The 10,577-nt window shown below is 34.2% G+C and overlaps 1 long non-coding RNA gene across 1 annotated transcript; it reads right to left on the reverse strand.

Annotated features, from left to right (window-relative positions):
- Window positions 1-238: 238 nt before the first annotated feature.
- Window positions 239-10,247, reverse strand: LOC123782087 (uncharacterized). Its single transcript, XR_006776907.2, has 4 exons — window positions 9,541-10,247; window positions 1,731-1,806; window positions 710-775; window positions 239-611 (listed from the first exon to the last, which is right to left on the reverse strand). It is a non-coding gene; the product is annotated as an uncharacterized LOC123782087 (long non-coding RNA).
- Between the last annotated feature and the right edge of the window lie 330 nt (window positions 10,248-10,577).

Raw genomic sequence — 10,577 nt, forward strand, 5'->3', positions numbered from 1 at the left:
GCATTTAGAGGAATTCTGTTTGTTATATTAAATTATCCTGGCATCTGCACAATACTCTACTGGCTTTGATTATAAAGGTCTTTAATCATTGATAGCATTTATTTATTAAGTGTGGCTTTCTTTTTTTTTCCATATAAGCCCAATTGTTGGTTATTCTGTAAAAACTAAAAGACATAATATCAATGATTTTAATATATTTAATTACAATTTTAATATATCTAACATATTTTACCTTAATATATTCACTTACGATTTAATATTGATCATTATGGAAAATATAGAGTATTTCCTGAAGAAAGCCCCCCAAATTTTACAAGTATACTACTTTAGTTTGCTTAGTAATTTTTTTTAATCCATAAAACCAAAATACAGTCATTAAAGACTTAGCACTTTTCTCTTTCATCCGTGTAGATTATTCTTTCCACATCACCCAGGTGAAAAAAAAATATGAAGTCTCAATTCATGTGAAGCTTCTTTGATCTTCATGTAAATAAAGAGTCTGCCTTCCTCTCATAGGATTCTTTCTCAAATATGATTTCTTTCATCAAATAGTTTATCTCATCCGTGTGAACATCAAGGTAGTTTGCTTCAGAACTTCAAACAAGCATTTCCTACACATTTACAGGAAATATATAAAACACTATAAATGGCAAACTTCCTCTCAACGTCCCAGCAGGACAGAGTAGGATACATTTTATGTTGCACCCACCTGGTAGGAGGCACATCCTACATCGTAGTCATAATATCCTAGACAAACACCAAGCACTCCCTTCCCCTGAAGGCAAAAAAAAAAAAAAAAAGAAAAAAAGAAAGAAACATGTATGCTGCAAGGGTGAATTAGCTTGGCAGAACCTGGGAGGGACATCAAGAACAGATGACTGAAGAGAAGGCTAATAGACTGTGAAGAGTTTTAAGACAAAATGTTTATGACAATGTGAAAGTTTACAATAGACAATTCAGCAAAATGGGTCCAAGTGTTAGATGTAGTATTAGTTGAGCTTGAGAGAGTCAGTGAGGATATGATTTGTTCTTATTTTTCCAAGTTACTCTAATTGCCTGAGTTCTTTACTCCCAGTTGGCGAGGCAACTTTATTATTCCTGGCACTGTATAAATGTATTTTTCAGGTCTTTGAAAGTTGACCGATTTCTTGCTGAATGAACCAGTCAGCCAGCTGTGAAGCCAATTTTCCTAGCATTAGCAGACAGAGCATCTTATTTTTTTTTATTCAATAACTGAAGACTTTTTTTTTAATTGACTGTAAACTAGGATGTGGAGCAATGATTTTTTTTTTGTCTTAATATTTAGATTGTAAATCGATAGTCTTATAGAGGGAGTTTTCATCAGACTTTCTTTTTCTCTATGGCAGAATGGAAATAGCATATACTTCATTTTATGGAATATGCATAATATATATTTTTAAAATTCTGAATTCTAGGAATAGTTTAAACCATTAATAAACATATGACTTGACAATATCTACTGTTTACTTAGGACTTACACTTTTTCAAAATTATTCAATACTTATTCATTGGGCACCTATCTACTGTGAGCAAAGCCCCACATAATGAAAAAGATGACTAAGAGCCTTTGTATAGTATTGGCGGGGATGAAAACTGGTACAGCCGTTATGGAAATAGTATGCAGTTTCCTCAAAAATTACAACTAGAAATACTATATGATCCAGCGATCCCACTTCTGGGTATATATCTAAATGAAGTGAAACCAGTACCTTGAAGATATATCTGCACTGCTGTGTTCATTGAAGCATTATTCACAATAGGCAAGATATGGAAACAACCTCGGTGCTGTGGACAGAAGAATGGATAAAGAAAATTATATGTATATATTCCATTGTGTATATAATAATATGCATAATTACATACATAATGTATGTTCCATTGAATGTGTGTGTATATACACAATGGAACATTATTCAGCCTTTAAAAAGAAGAAAATCCTGCTATTTGTGACAATATGGATGAACATGAAGAATATTATGCTAAGTGAAATAAGCCAGACATAGAAAGACAAATACTACATGATTTCCTATTATGTCTAGTCTAAAAAAGTCAAATCCATAAAAGCAGAGAGTAGAATGGTGCTTGCCAGGGGCCTGGAGTAGTGGGAAATGGGGAGATGATGGTCAAAGCATACAAAGTTTCAGTTATGTAGGATGAATAAGTTCTGGTGGTCTAACGTACAGCTTGGTGACTATAGTTAATAATGCTGTGTTGTATACTTGAAGTTTGCTATGAGTAGATCTTAAGTGTTCTCACCATGCACACACATACACACACACACACACGCACAAGGTAACTAAGGTAACAGATACGTTAAGTAGCTTGATTGAGGCAATCATTTCACAGTGTATACGTATATCGAAACATCATGTTGTATGCCTAAATATATACAATTTTTATTTGTCAATTATATCTCAATAAACCTGGAAAAAAGGAAAAGGTTGCCCATGACACCTTTCCTGACCTCTAGGCAATCACAGTCCTATTGGATAGACATCTATTTGGCTAAAATCTCTTAGCCAAAGGAGGAACTACTTTTATAGAAGTTATTTTTTAAAGTGCTAGTAGTGATTATTTAAGGAGATAATTTTTTTTAAGGATTTGTGAACTGGGGTTTCTTCATAAAGGAGATTGTATTTGCCATAAGTCTTGAACGATAAATAGCATTTATCATTTTATTTATCGTTATTTATTTTTATATTTTATATTTATTTATAAATAAATACAAAAGTTTATATAAACTATTTATATTTATATAAAATTTTATATAAATTTTAAATAAAATTTTATAAAAAATTTATATTTATATGAAACATAAATATTTATCGTTATTTAATGTCTATATAGGTAGACATTAGAGATGGAGGCAATGGAAACAGTTGTTTTGGTTTGGTTTGGTTTGGTTTTGGTTTTGGAAACAGTTTAAGTAGAAAAATGAGTACCTAAATTGCAGGTAACTCTCTATGGTGATTTAAATGTGGCTACCATGAGTACATAGATTGAGAAGGAACATCTTCACATATATTTTTTAGCATTAGAGAAGCAGTGCTGTAAAGCGGTTAAAGTCTCAGGGTCTCATGCCAGAGACTGACTTCAAATCTTCATCCCGCATCACTAGTTGCATTGCCTTGGCCTAGTTATTTAACTTGGTAAGCTCCAGTTTCTATAGCTATAGAACAGCGGGCATGATAAAACTTGGTTACTATTCAAAACTAGATTAAATACTGGATTGAAGAGTTTTTCATGGCACTCAGATCATAAAACAAACTTAATTATTGTTAGTAGGTTAATTACCTGAAAATTACTAGGGCAGAATATTTGCCGTGTTGTTTCTCTTCATTTTTTTAAAAACATATAAGCTCTAAGTGGTGAAATGTCATTATAATTACCTGGTGCAATATCTAGAATTCACATCTTCTAACTTTTGATCTACAGATGTTTCTAAAACAGTAACTAGTTACCATATAATTTTATATTTTCTGTCTTCTTAAATTATAAATAGTTGTGGCATCCCCAAGTCTTTATTCAAATTAATTCCTCTGTTTATAGTACATTCCTCTACAAAAGGTCAAGAGTTTCATCTCTTAAGCAGAAGATCATATTGAGAAAAAGTGTTCATACTTTTGCTAGGTTGAGGCGGGGGGAGCTCTTGTTGTTGTTGTTGTTGTTGTTGTTGTTTTTTTTTCTTTTTCTTTTTGAAACTTTAAAACTCAGAGAGTGAAGGGACCCAGGTTAGAATCTGAAAGATGAGTTTATGAGTTCTCTTTGTATATGTCTGAGAATAATATCTGTATCAGTTCATTTTGCACATGTTCTGGGAGACACTCATCCATTCATATGTCCTTCTAGTCATTTATTAATTTATTTTTAAAATACATCCTAAGCATCTATTATGTTCACAAAGGGATGTCATAGTCCAGAATTGGAGACATAAGTAAACATATAATTACAATAATACATAATAGGTTCCATTTGTTAAGGAAATAAAAGTGCATTGGGGACATGATCAAATAATTAAAGCAAAATCCTATTGTGAGGCTACACTCATTTTATTACATTTATTAAAATTTGAGGGGCACCTGGGTGGCTCAGTTGGTTAAGCACCTGTCTTTGGCTCAGGTCATGATCAAGGGGTCCTGGGATCAAGCTCTATGTCTGGCTCCCTGCTTAGTAGGGAGTCTGCTTTTCCCTCTCCCTCTGCCCCTCCCCCTGCCCCCACTAGTGTTTGCTCTCTCTCTCTCTCAAATAAATAAAATCTTAAAGAAAGTAAAATTTGAGGTTACCGTGGAAGATATTTTACCTCATGAAAACTAACTTTGACTCCCTTCAGTTGAAGAAATCAAGACCTTAATTGCTTCTGGTTCTACAGGCAAATTTCCATTCATTTAGTTTTCTTCTTTTTGCTTCTTTCCACTCAAATAAGTCACTCTACATTTCTTTTCCTAGCAATCGCTATGACAGAATTCTGCCATTCCACACCAATTTCACTCTTTTAAAATTATTTCATCATAAAGAGATGTTTCTTTTCAATAATTGTAATATTTATATTGAAAATACACTTTATTACTAAAATTAATCTTTTTCTCTCTTTGTTGTCACCAGCCTTTGAGAAGATATATCACTCTCTTCTGATAGTGTAACATGGAAGTATTCTATTATTCTCTTCAAAGTCATAAACTAGAGCCTCTTTCATACATAGCTTCTTTATGTAATCTTTTACTAATGTGTACTAAACATGGCTGAAGCCTTTACCAGGACCTCCAAACAACCACACTCATCTAATTCACCTATTACATCTATTTTTCCTTATATTTATATTCCATATTAATTTAGTTGTAAAATCAGACTTTCTACGTGTCCTGTTCTTATGAATAACTTTCATAACCATTTGATTGTACAAATATCACTAAACAACAGTGGGTCATCCTGGAAATTTCTTTTTTCTGATTAGGCACTTGAATTGCATAGTTCTAAAAGATGGAGAATTCTGTAATTGTAATCATATACAAATTTGTAATGCCCAACTCTATATCCTAACTAAACTCTTTTTGCCTTTAAGGTCATGCCATCTGGTATACCATATAAATCCACAAATTTCAATGACTTAACACAAGAGGTATATATTCCTCACTTATCTAATATTGAAATGCAGGTATTAATGATTGACATGTGGTTTTCCTCTATGTAGTGATTCAGGGATCCAGGACCTTTTATCCTGTCACATACTATCCTTTAGTCTCTCAGAGTTCTCTACTCCTAGCTGACAAACAAGTAAAGAGATGGTTTGGAAATAAGGGCACTCACTTAGCCATCTTGTTTTGGAAATGATACACATTACTTTCACTCCAATTCCACCGGTACTTTTTCCCATGGCAAAGTAGCGTAATTGTTGGCTGAACAGTTTCTTCTTAACCACAACCAGAGAGAGCACAGACTTTAGAGTTATCTAGATATTCTGCCACAGCAATTATTTCTTCCAAAAAGTTGGAATGGAATTTCTAGGTTATTTAGGATAATCTTGAATACGAAGTGATAACATATTTTTCAAAAGCTGTAAATATATCATTGGGAAACCTGTGCCTTCTTATTTCTAGTTGAATAAATTTATATTTTTCCTTTTATTTGGAGCATCACGGAAAGATATATCTCTCTTATTCGTCAAACATTTCTTAAGTGCCTAGTGAATGCCAGATATGCACTGACATACTTGGGTACATTGGTGATTAAAACATACAAAAATCACGGCCTTTGTGAATTTATATTCTAGTAGTTAGAGATAAACAATGAATAGTAGACATAATAAATGAGTTATTCTGAATATCAAAATTATTAAATTCTATAGAAAAATGAAAAGTGGATCAGGGTAATGGGAATCAGGACTGTAGGAAATGTGGGGGCTCGTTAAAATTTATGAAATGGTTATCATTGAAGGCCTTATCGAGAAGCTAGCATTTAAAGAAAATTAGAAGTAGATGAGGCTTCAGCCACGCAGACAGCTGGCTGAAGAGAATTCCTGGCAGAGAGAACAGTCAGGGCAGCCGTCTTCGTGTAGGAGTTCACGTAGTGTGTTCAAGGAATAGTGAGGAACACAGAGTGTCTAGAAAGCTGTGAGGAAAAAAAAAAGCAGAGCAGGTGATGGTTCAGAGAAGAAACAGGGGCCAGATCATGTAAAACCTTTTGGTAGCATTCATGTTTTTATTCTTAGTGAAATGGGAGACCTTGGCAGAGTTTGGAGTAGAGAAGTGAAATAATCCTTATAATTGAAAAGAATCACTGGTTGTCATGTCGAGACAGATCATAGGGTGCCAAACGTCAAAGCAGGGAGGTCAAATAAGAGGTTATTGTGCTAACCAGACAAGAGATGACGCTGACTTGGAAGACAGTGTTACTCCCTTCATGCTGATGACAACAGTGGTTGAAATGTGCTTTGTCTACCATCATTTTGACCTTTAATGGGTTTTAATGCATTGGGAATATTTTGATACCCTATATGTTAAATCTCTGTCCACCAATTAAAGATTTGCATAAGAAAGAACCAAGATTACTCTGAAAACTGTAATGGACTGCTGGCCATCTAGCAGAACTGGAGTGGAGCTCCTAAAACCATACATTAGTTTGAGATACGTCATCCTGAGATGAAGAAAGATTGAAACTAATATTCGTGTTGGATTTGAGCAGGTAATTTCCACTGTGCTAGAAACATGTACTTTAAGCAAGACATTCTCTTTCGCACTTCAAGTTTTAGCGTCAAGTGACTTTATGTAGTACTTCATAATTATCAAATATGTTCTGTACCTAACAGAATGTTAAGGAAACACATAAGAAATAAAGAAAGGAAATTGCCTATTATCCTGTCCAGGATTTGCCACCATTAATTAGCATCAGTGTTTTTCTATTATTATCTCTATATATTTACAAACTTGTAACAAAATTATATTCATTATTTTCATGTACTATTATATTGTGAACATGATACCATTTTCAATGGGTATACTTCCCAAACCTGATTTAACATATGCATAAAATTTATCATTTGGGTACGTTGTTATTTATTTAACCATCCCATAGTTGCTGAAAATCACCTTATCATTTTTATTAATATAAATATACTTTAAATGACTATAGTTTTTCAAAGGCCAGCTCATGTCCTTATAAAAGAATGTGGAAGGACTGGATTGAAAGGTATAAGCAACTCATTAGTTAATTTCATGTAGCAGGAAATAGTTGTGCAGCCAGAATATGCATAGGATCCAAACCTCATGATTCTTGGGCATCTTGCACTTTGTAATTCAGTTATTCAATCAAGAACTTGATTCGACACAAACCCTACTATTTGACGTACACTGAAGGTACTGCAGATTATCCCAGGTTATGGAGTTTTGTATTGATAACCTCATTATGTGCCTGTTTACACCCACCCACACACCTCCATAGTCTGTGCATGGCACAGATTGTCATTTTGGAAATAGTGACACCTAAATACACCCATGGCCTGGCAGGTGACTTGCCATCAGGTCTTCAGCTTGAAAGGGGGTGGCCTCTTCTTCAAGTGACTCTGCTTTTTTATGATTCAGCCTATCTCTGGATCAGTTTCTATTTCTTTTTCTTCTGTTTCTCTGTGGCTAAACATTTTGTTTCTACTACTATATCTATTCCACGATTCCTCTTTATTTCTTGATATCAAATTATTTGAGAGAAAATTGGCTGGATCATTCTGTATGGTGGGCTTCTATCGGGTAGCTGTCTTGAGATAATCTCAATGGTCATTGGGTATCTGCATATTTAGCTGACAGATAATGCTTTTGGCTAGGGCTCTGACCCTCTTTAGGATACACAAGTGTCTCAAAATCACAGAATTTCAAACTGACTAGAAGGACCTTCTTTCAGCGGTAGGCATGGTCAACACTTAGAGTTGCACAAGCTTTTCTAGAATGCACAACATTCCCATGTGTTATCTTCTGAAATGTGCTAGTGTATTACCTCTCACTACATACTATCTCTTTTTATTTTTCCTTTTCCCTTAGAAACGTGTCTTAAGCATTTACTTCAGTTTGACAATATATTTTTGGATATTGGAGGATTATATATTATTGATCACATAGAATTTCTTACACAATCCTGTTTTGAGATTATTCTTGATGGTCTTCTTGACACATAAGAGCTTTTGCAGAATGCTTAACCTTTGCGATTGAATCACGGAGCCTGGCATGTAGTTTTTGCTCAATCATGTTTGTTAACATTCTTTTTGAGATGACAGAGGACAGCATTTGTGATTCACTCCCATCAACTTCTTCACTCAGTGTATTAAATTCATTTACAGCTCTTCTTTGTTCACTGACATAAAAGAATAATAGTTTCTTGTCCAGTGTGAAGCTTTCACCCTGAACGTTTATCCTCCATCATCCATTCCTCTTTCCTGACCGACTCTTACACCCACAGTTAACATCGGTCCTTTTCTCCAGAATTTTCCTTTTTGTTTTAATTCATCAGTTGTTCTTATCTACTACCATACATGCTCAACTGGATTCAACTGGCCTCTGCACTTCATGTTTTCCTATTTTTGATAGATTTTTTTTCCTAGCATTGTACAATAATGGATGTTGTGAAAAAGAACTTTAGTCACTAGGTGGTATATTGTATGGTAATTTCTTTTTTTTTTTTTTTCATAATGCATAGTCTGAAAATTAGTTGGCACTCATTGCAGGTTGTTAAATATCTCACTCAGGTCACTTTTGTAAATATCAGCTATTTTTGGCATTGTTTTCCCCACACTAAAGACAGACAACAAGAATCATTATTTTAAGAACATGCTTTCGGCTACTCCCTGATGTGTTGTAGTTGATTATCATGACAGGAGACTGATGCTGGTGGCGTTGTTCCTGTGTTTTCATCTCAATTATTTTTGAACAATAAAGAAGGAAAAATATTCTGCTGAACAGCTTTGACTATGGCAAAGAGTTAAGAGAGATATATTATCATTATTTGTTACTCTGAGCAATAATAAATGCCATTACAAAATCTACATTGCTAATAATACCCTTTTCTTCAATAACTTTTTTCTAATGTATTCAAAACTCCTTATAAACTCTAATTGAGTTAACTTCACAGCATCTTATAAAGATAAGAAAACTTTTGATTAGGTAAAATTAGTTCATCACTAAGTCTTAATCTTCAATATCCTATTCTCTGACCACAGAATCCTAAATCTTACTGCACTGACACGGAGACCTTCCATTCCTGGCTCATGCCTTTTCTCCAAGTCCTGACTTTATACTCTTTGTATTGATCTGAGACTCTAAGTGCATATTTAAGCCATTTGCTATTAGGCACCTCAACCTTTCCAGTCTTGTTTGAACATTGTACTTACAAAACTATACTCATGTTGAATGATCCTATTCATCTCCAGTCTCTATTAATAAATCCAGGGTTAGAGTTAAGGTTTGTGGTTGGGAAGTGTTATAGTTATCTAATGCTGGATAACAAGTTACCTAAAATGTATGGTACAGAACAATCATTTACCATGTCCATGGATTCTGAGTGTCAAAAACTGGACAGGGCATAACAGATGATGTGTCTCTCTTCTGCAGAGGGTCTGGGGCTTCATCTGTCTCATCTGGAAGATTCCATGGTTGGTGGCTATAATCATCTGAAAGCTCATTCACTCATATGTTCAGTGGCAGAGGAAAGAAAAAAAAACTTATTTAGTGGTTGGTTACTATGTGTTAGGATTACTGCTAGGCAACTTGTATTAATGGTCTTGTTTGATCTTTATAATGAATGATTGATATGACCAGTATTAACCTCAATTTACAAATAAGAAGTCTCAAAGTGTTGCCTGCTATTTCCAAGATCACTTCTATGAAGTGAGAGATGCAGCCTCAGCTACTTTTTTGTTGTTTTGTTCAACTGCTCTTCCAATACCAATGGCATTCATTTGACGAATTACACCCTCTTTGAAATCTTTAATTTCTTTCAGTATTGTTTTTTGTCTCTCATCTTTTTATCACCATCCTCAGGCCATTCTCTCTAATGCTCATCTTTTAAGACCCTGTGAAAACCTCTACAATAGCTCTTAGAGCATTATTTTTTTTTTCAATTGCTCCTGTACATAGCTATTCCAGTAGATTATGGGTTCATCAAGGCCAGAGATTATGTCTTCTTCATCTGTCACAGAGCCTGGCATGTAGACGTTGTGCAATCATGTCCACTGAATAAATTTTTCAAGAGTCAGACTGAATACAATAGTCCTGACTCTTTAGAACATATCCCATCTAAAGAATCTTGTCCATTATTGTTTCAAACACCTTTAAAGTGACCGTATATGTCTATCTTCATGTGAATTATGCATAACATTTTAGCACTAATATGACATAGTGCTGTAAACATACTTTGTAAGAACCCAGCAACAGTATGCATAATGTCTCTCAGATTTGAATTATTAATAAAAACTGAACCTCTGTTTTCCATAGTGTCAAAATGTAAACAGAAAGTTTTGAACTTAAGTTTGTTCAAAATAACGGTAACAATTTGTAAATGTTATGGCTGGATTGGGCATG

This window comes from Ursus americanus, chromosome 19, assembly GCF_024610735.1.
Source record: "Ursus americanus isolate L20-20 chromosome 19, mUrsAme1.1.p, whole genome shotgun sequence".
NCBI classification, from domain to species: domain Eukaryota; kingdom Metazoa; phylum Chordata; class Mammalia; order Carnivora; family Ursidae; genus Ursus; species Ursus americanus.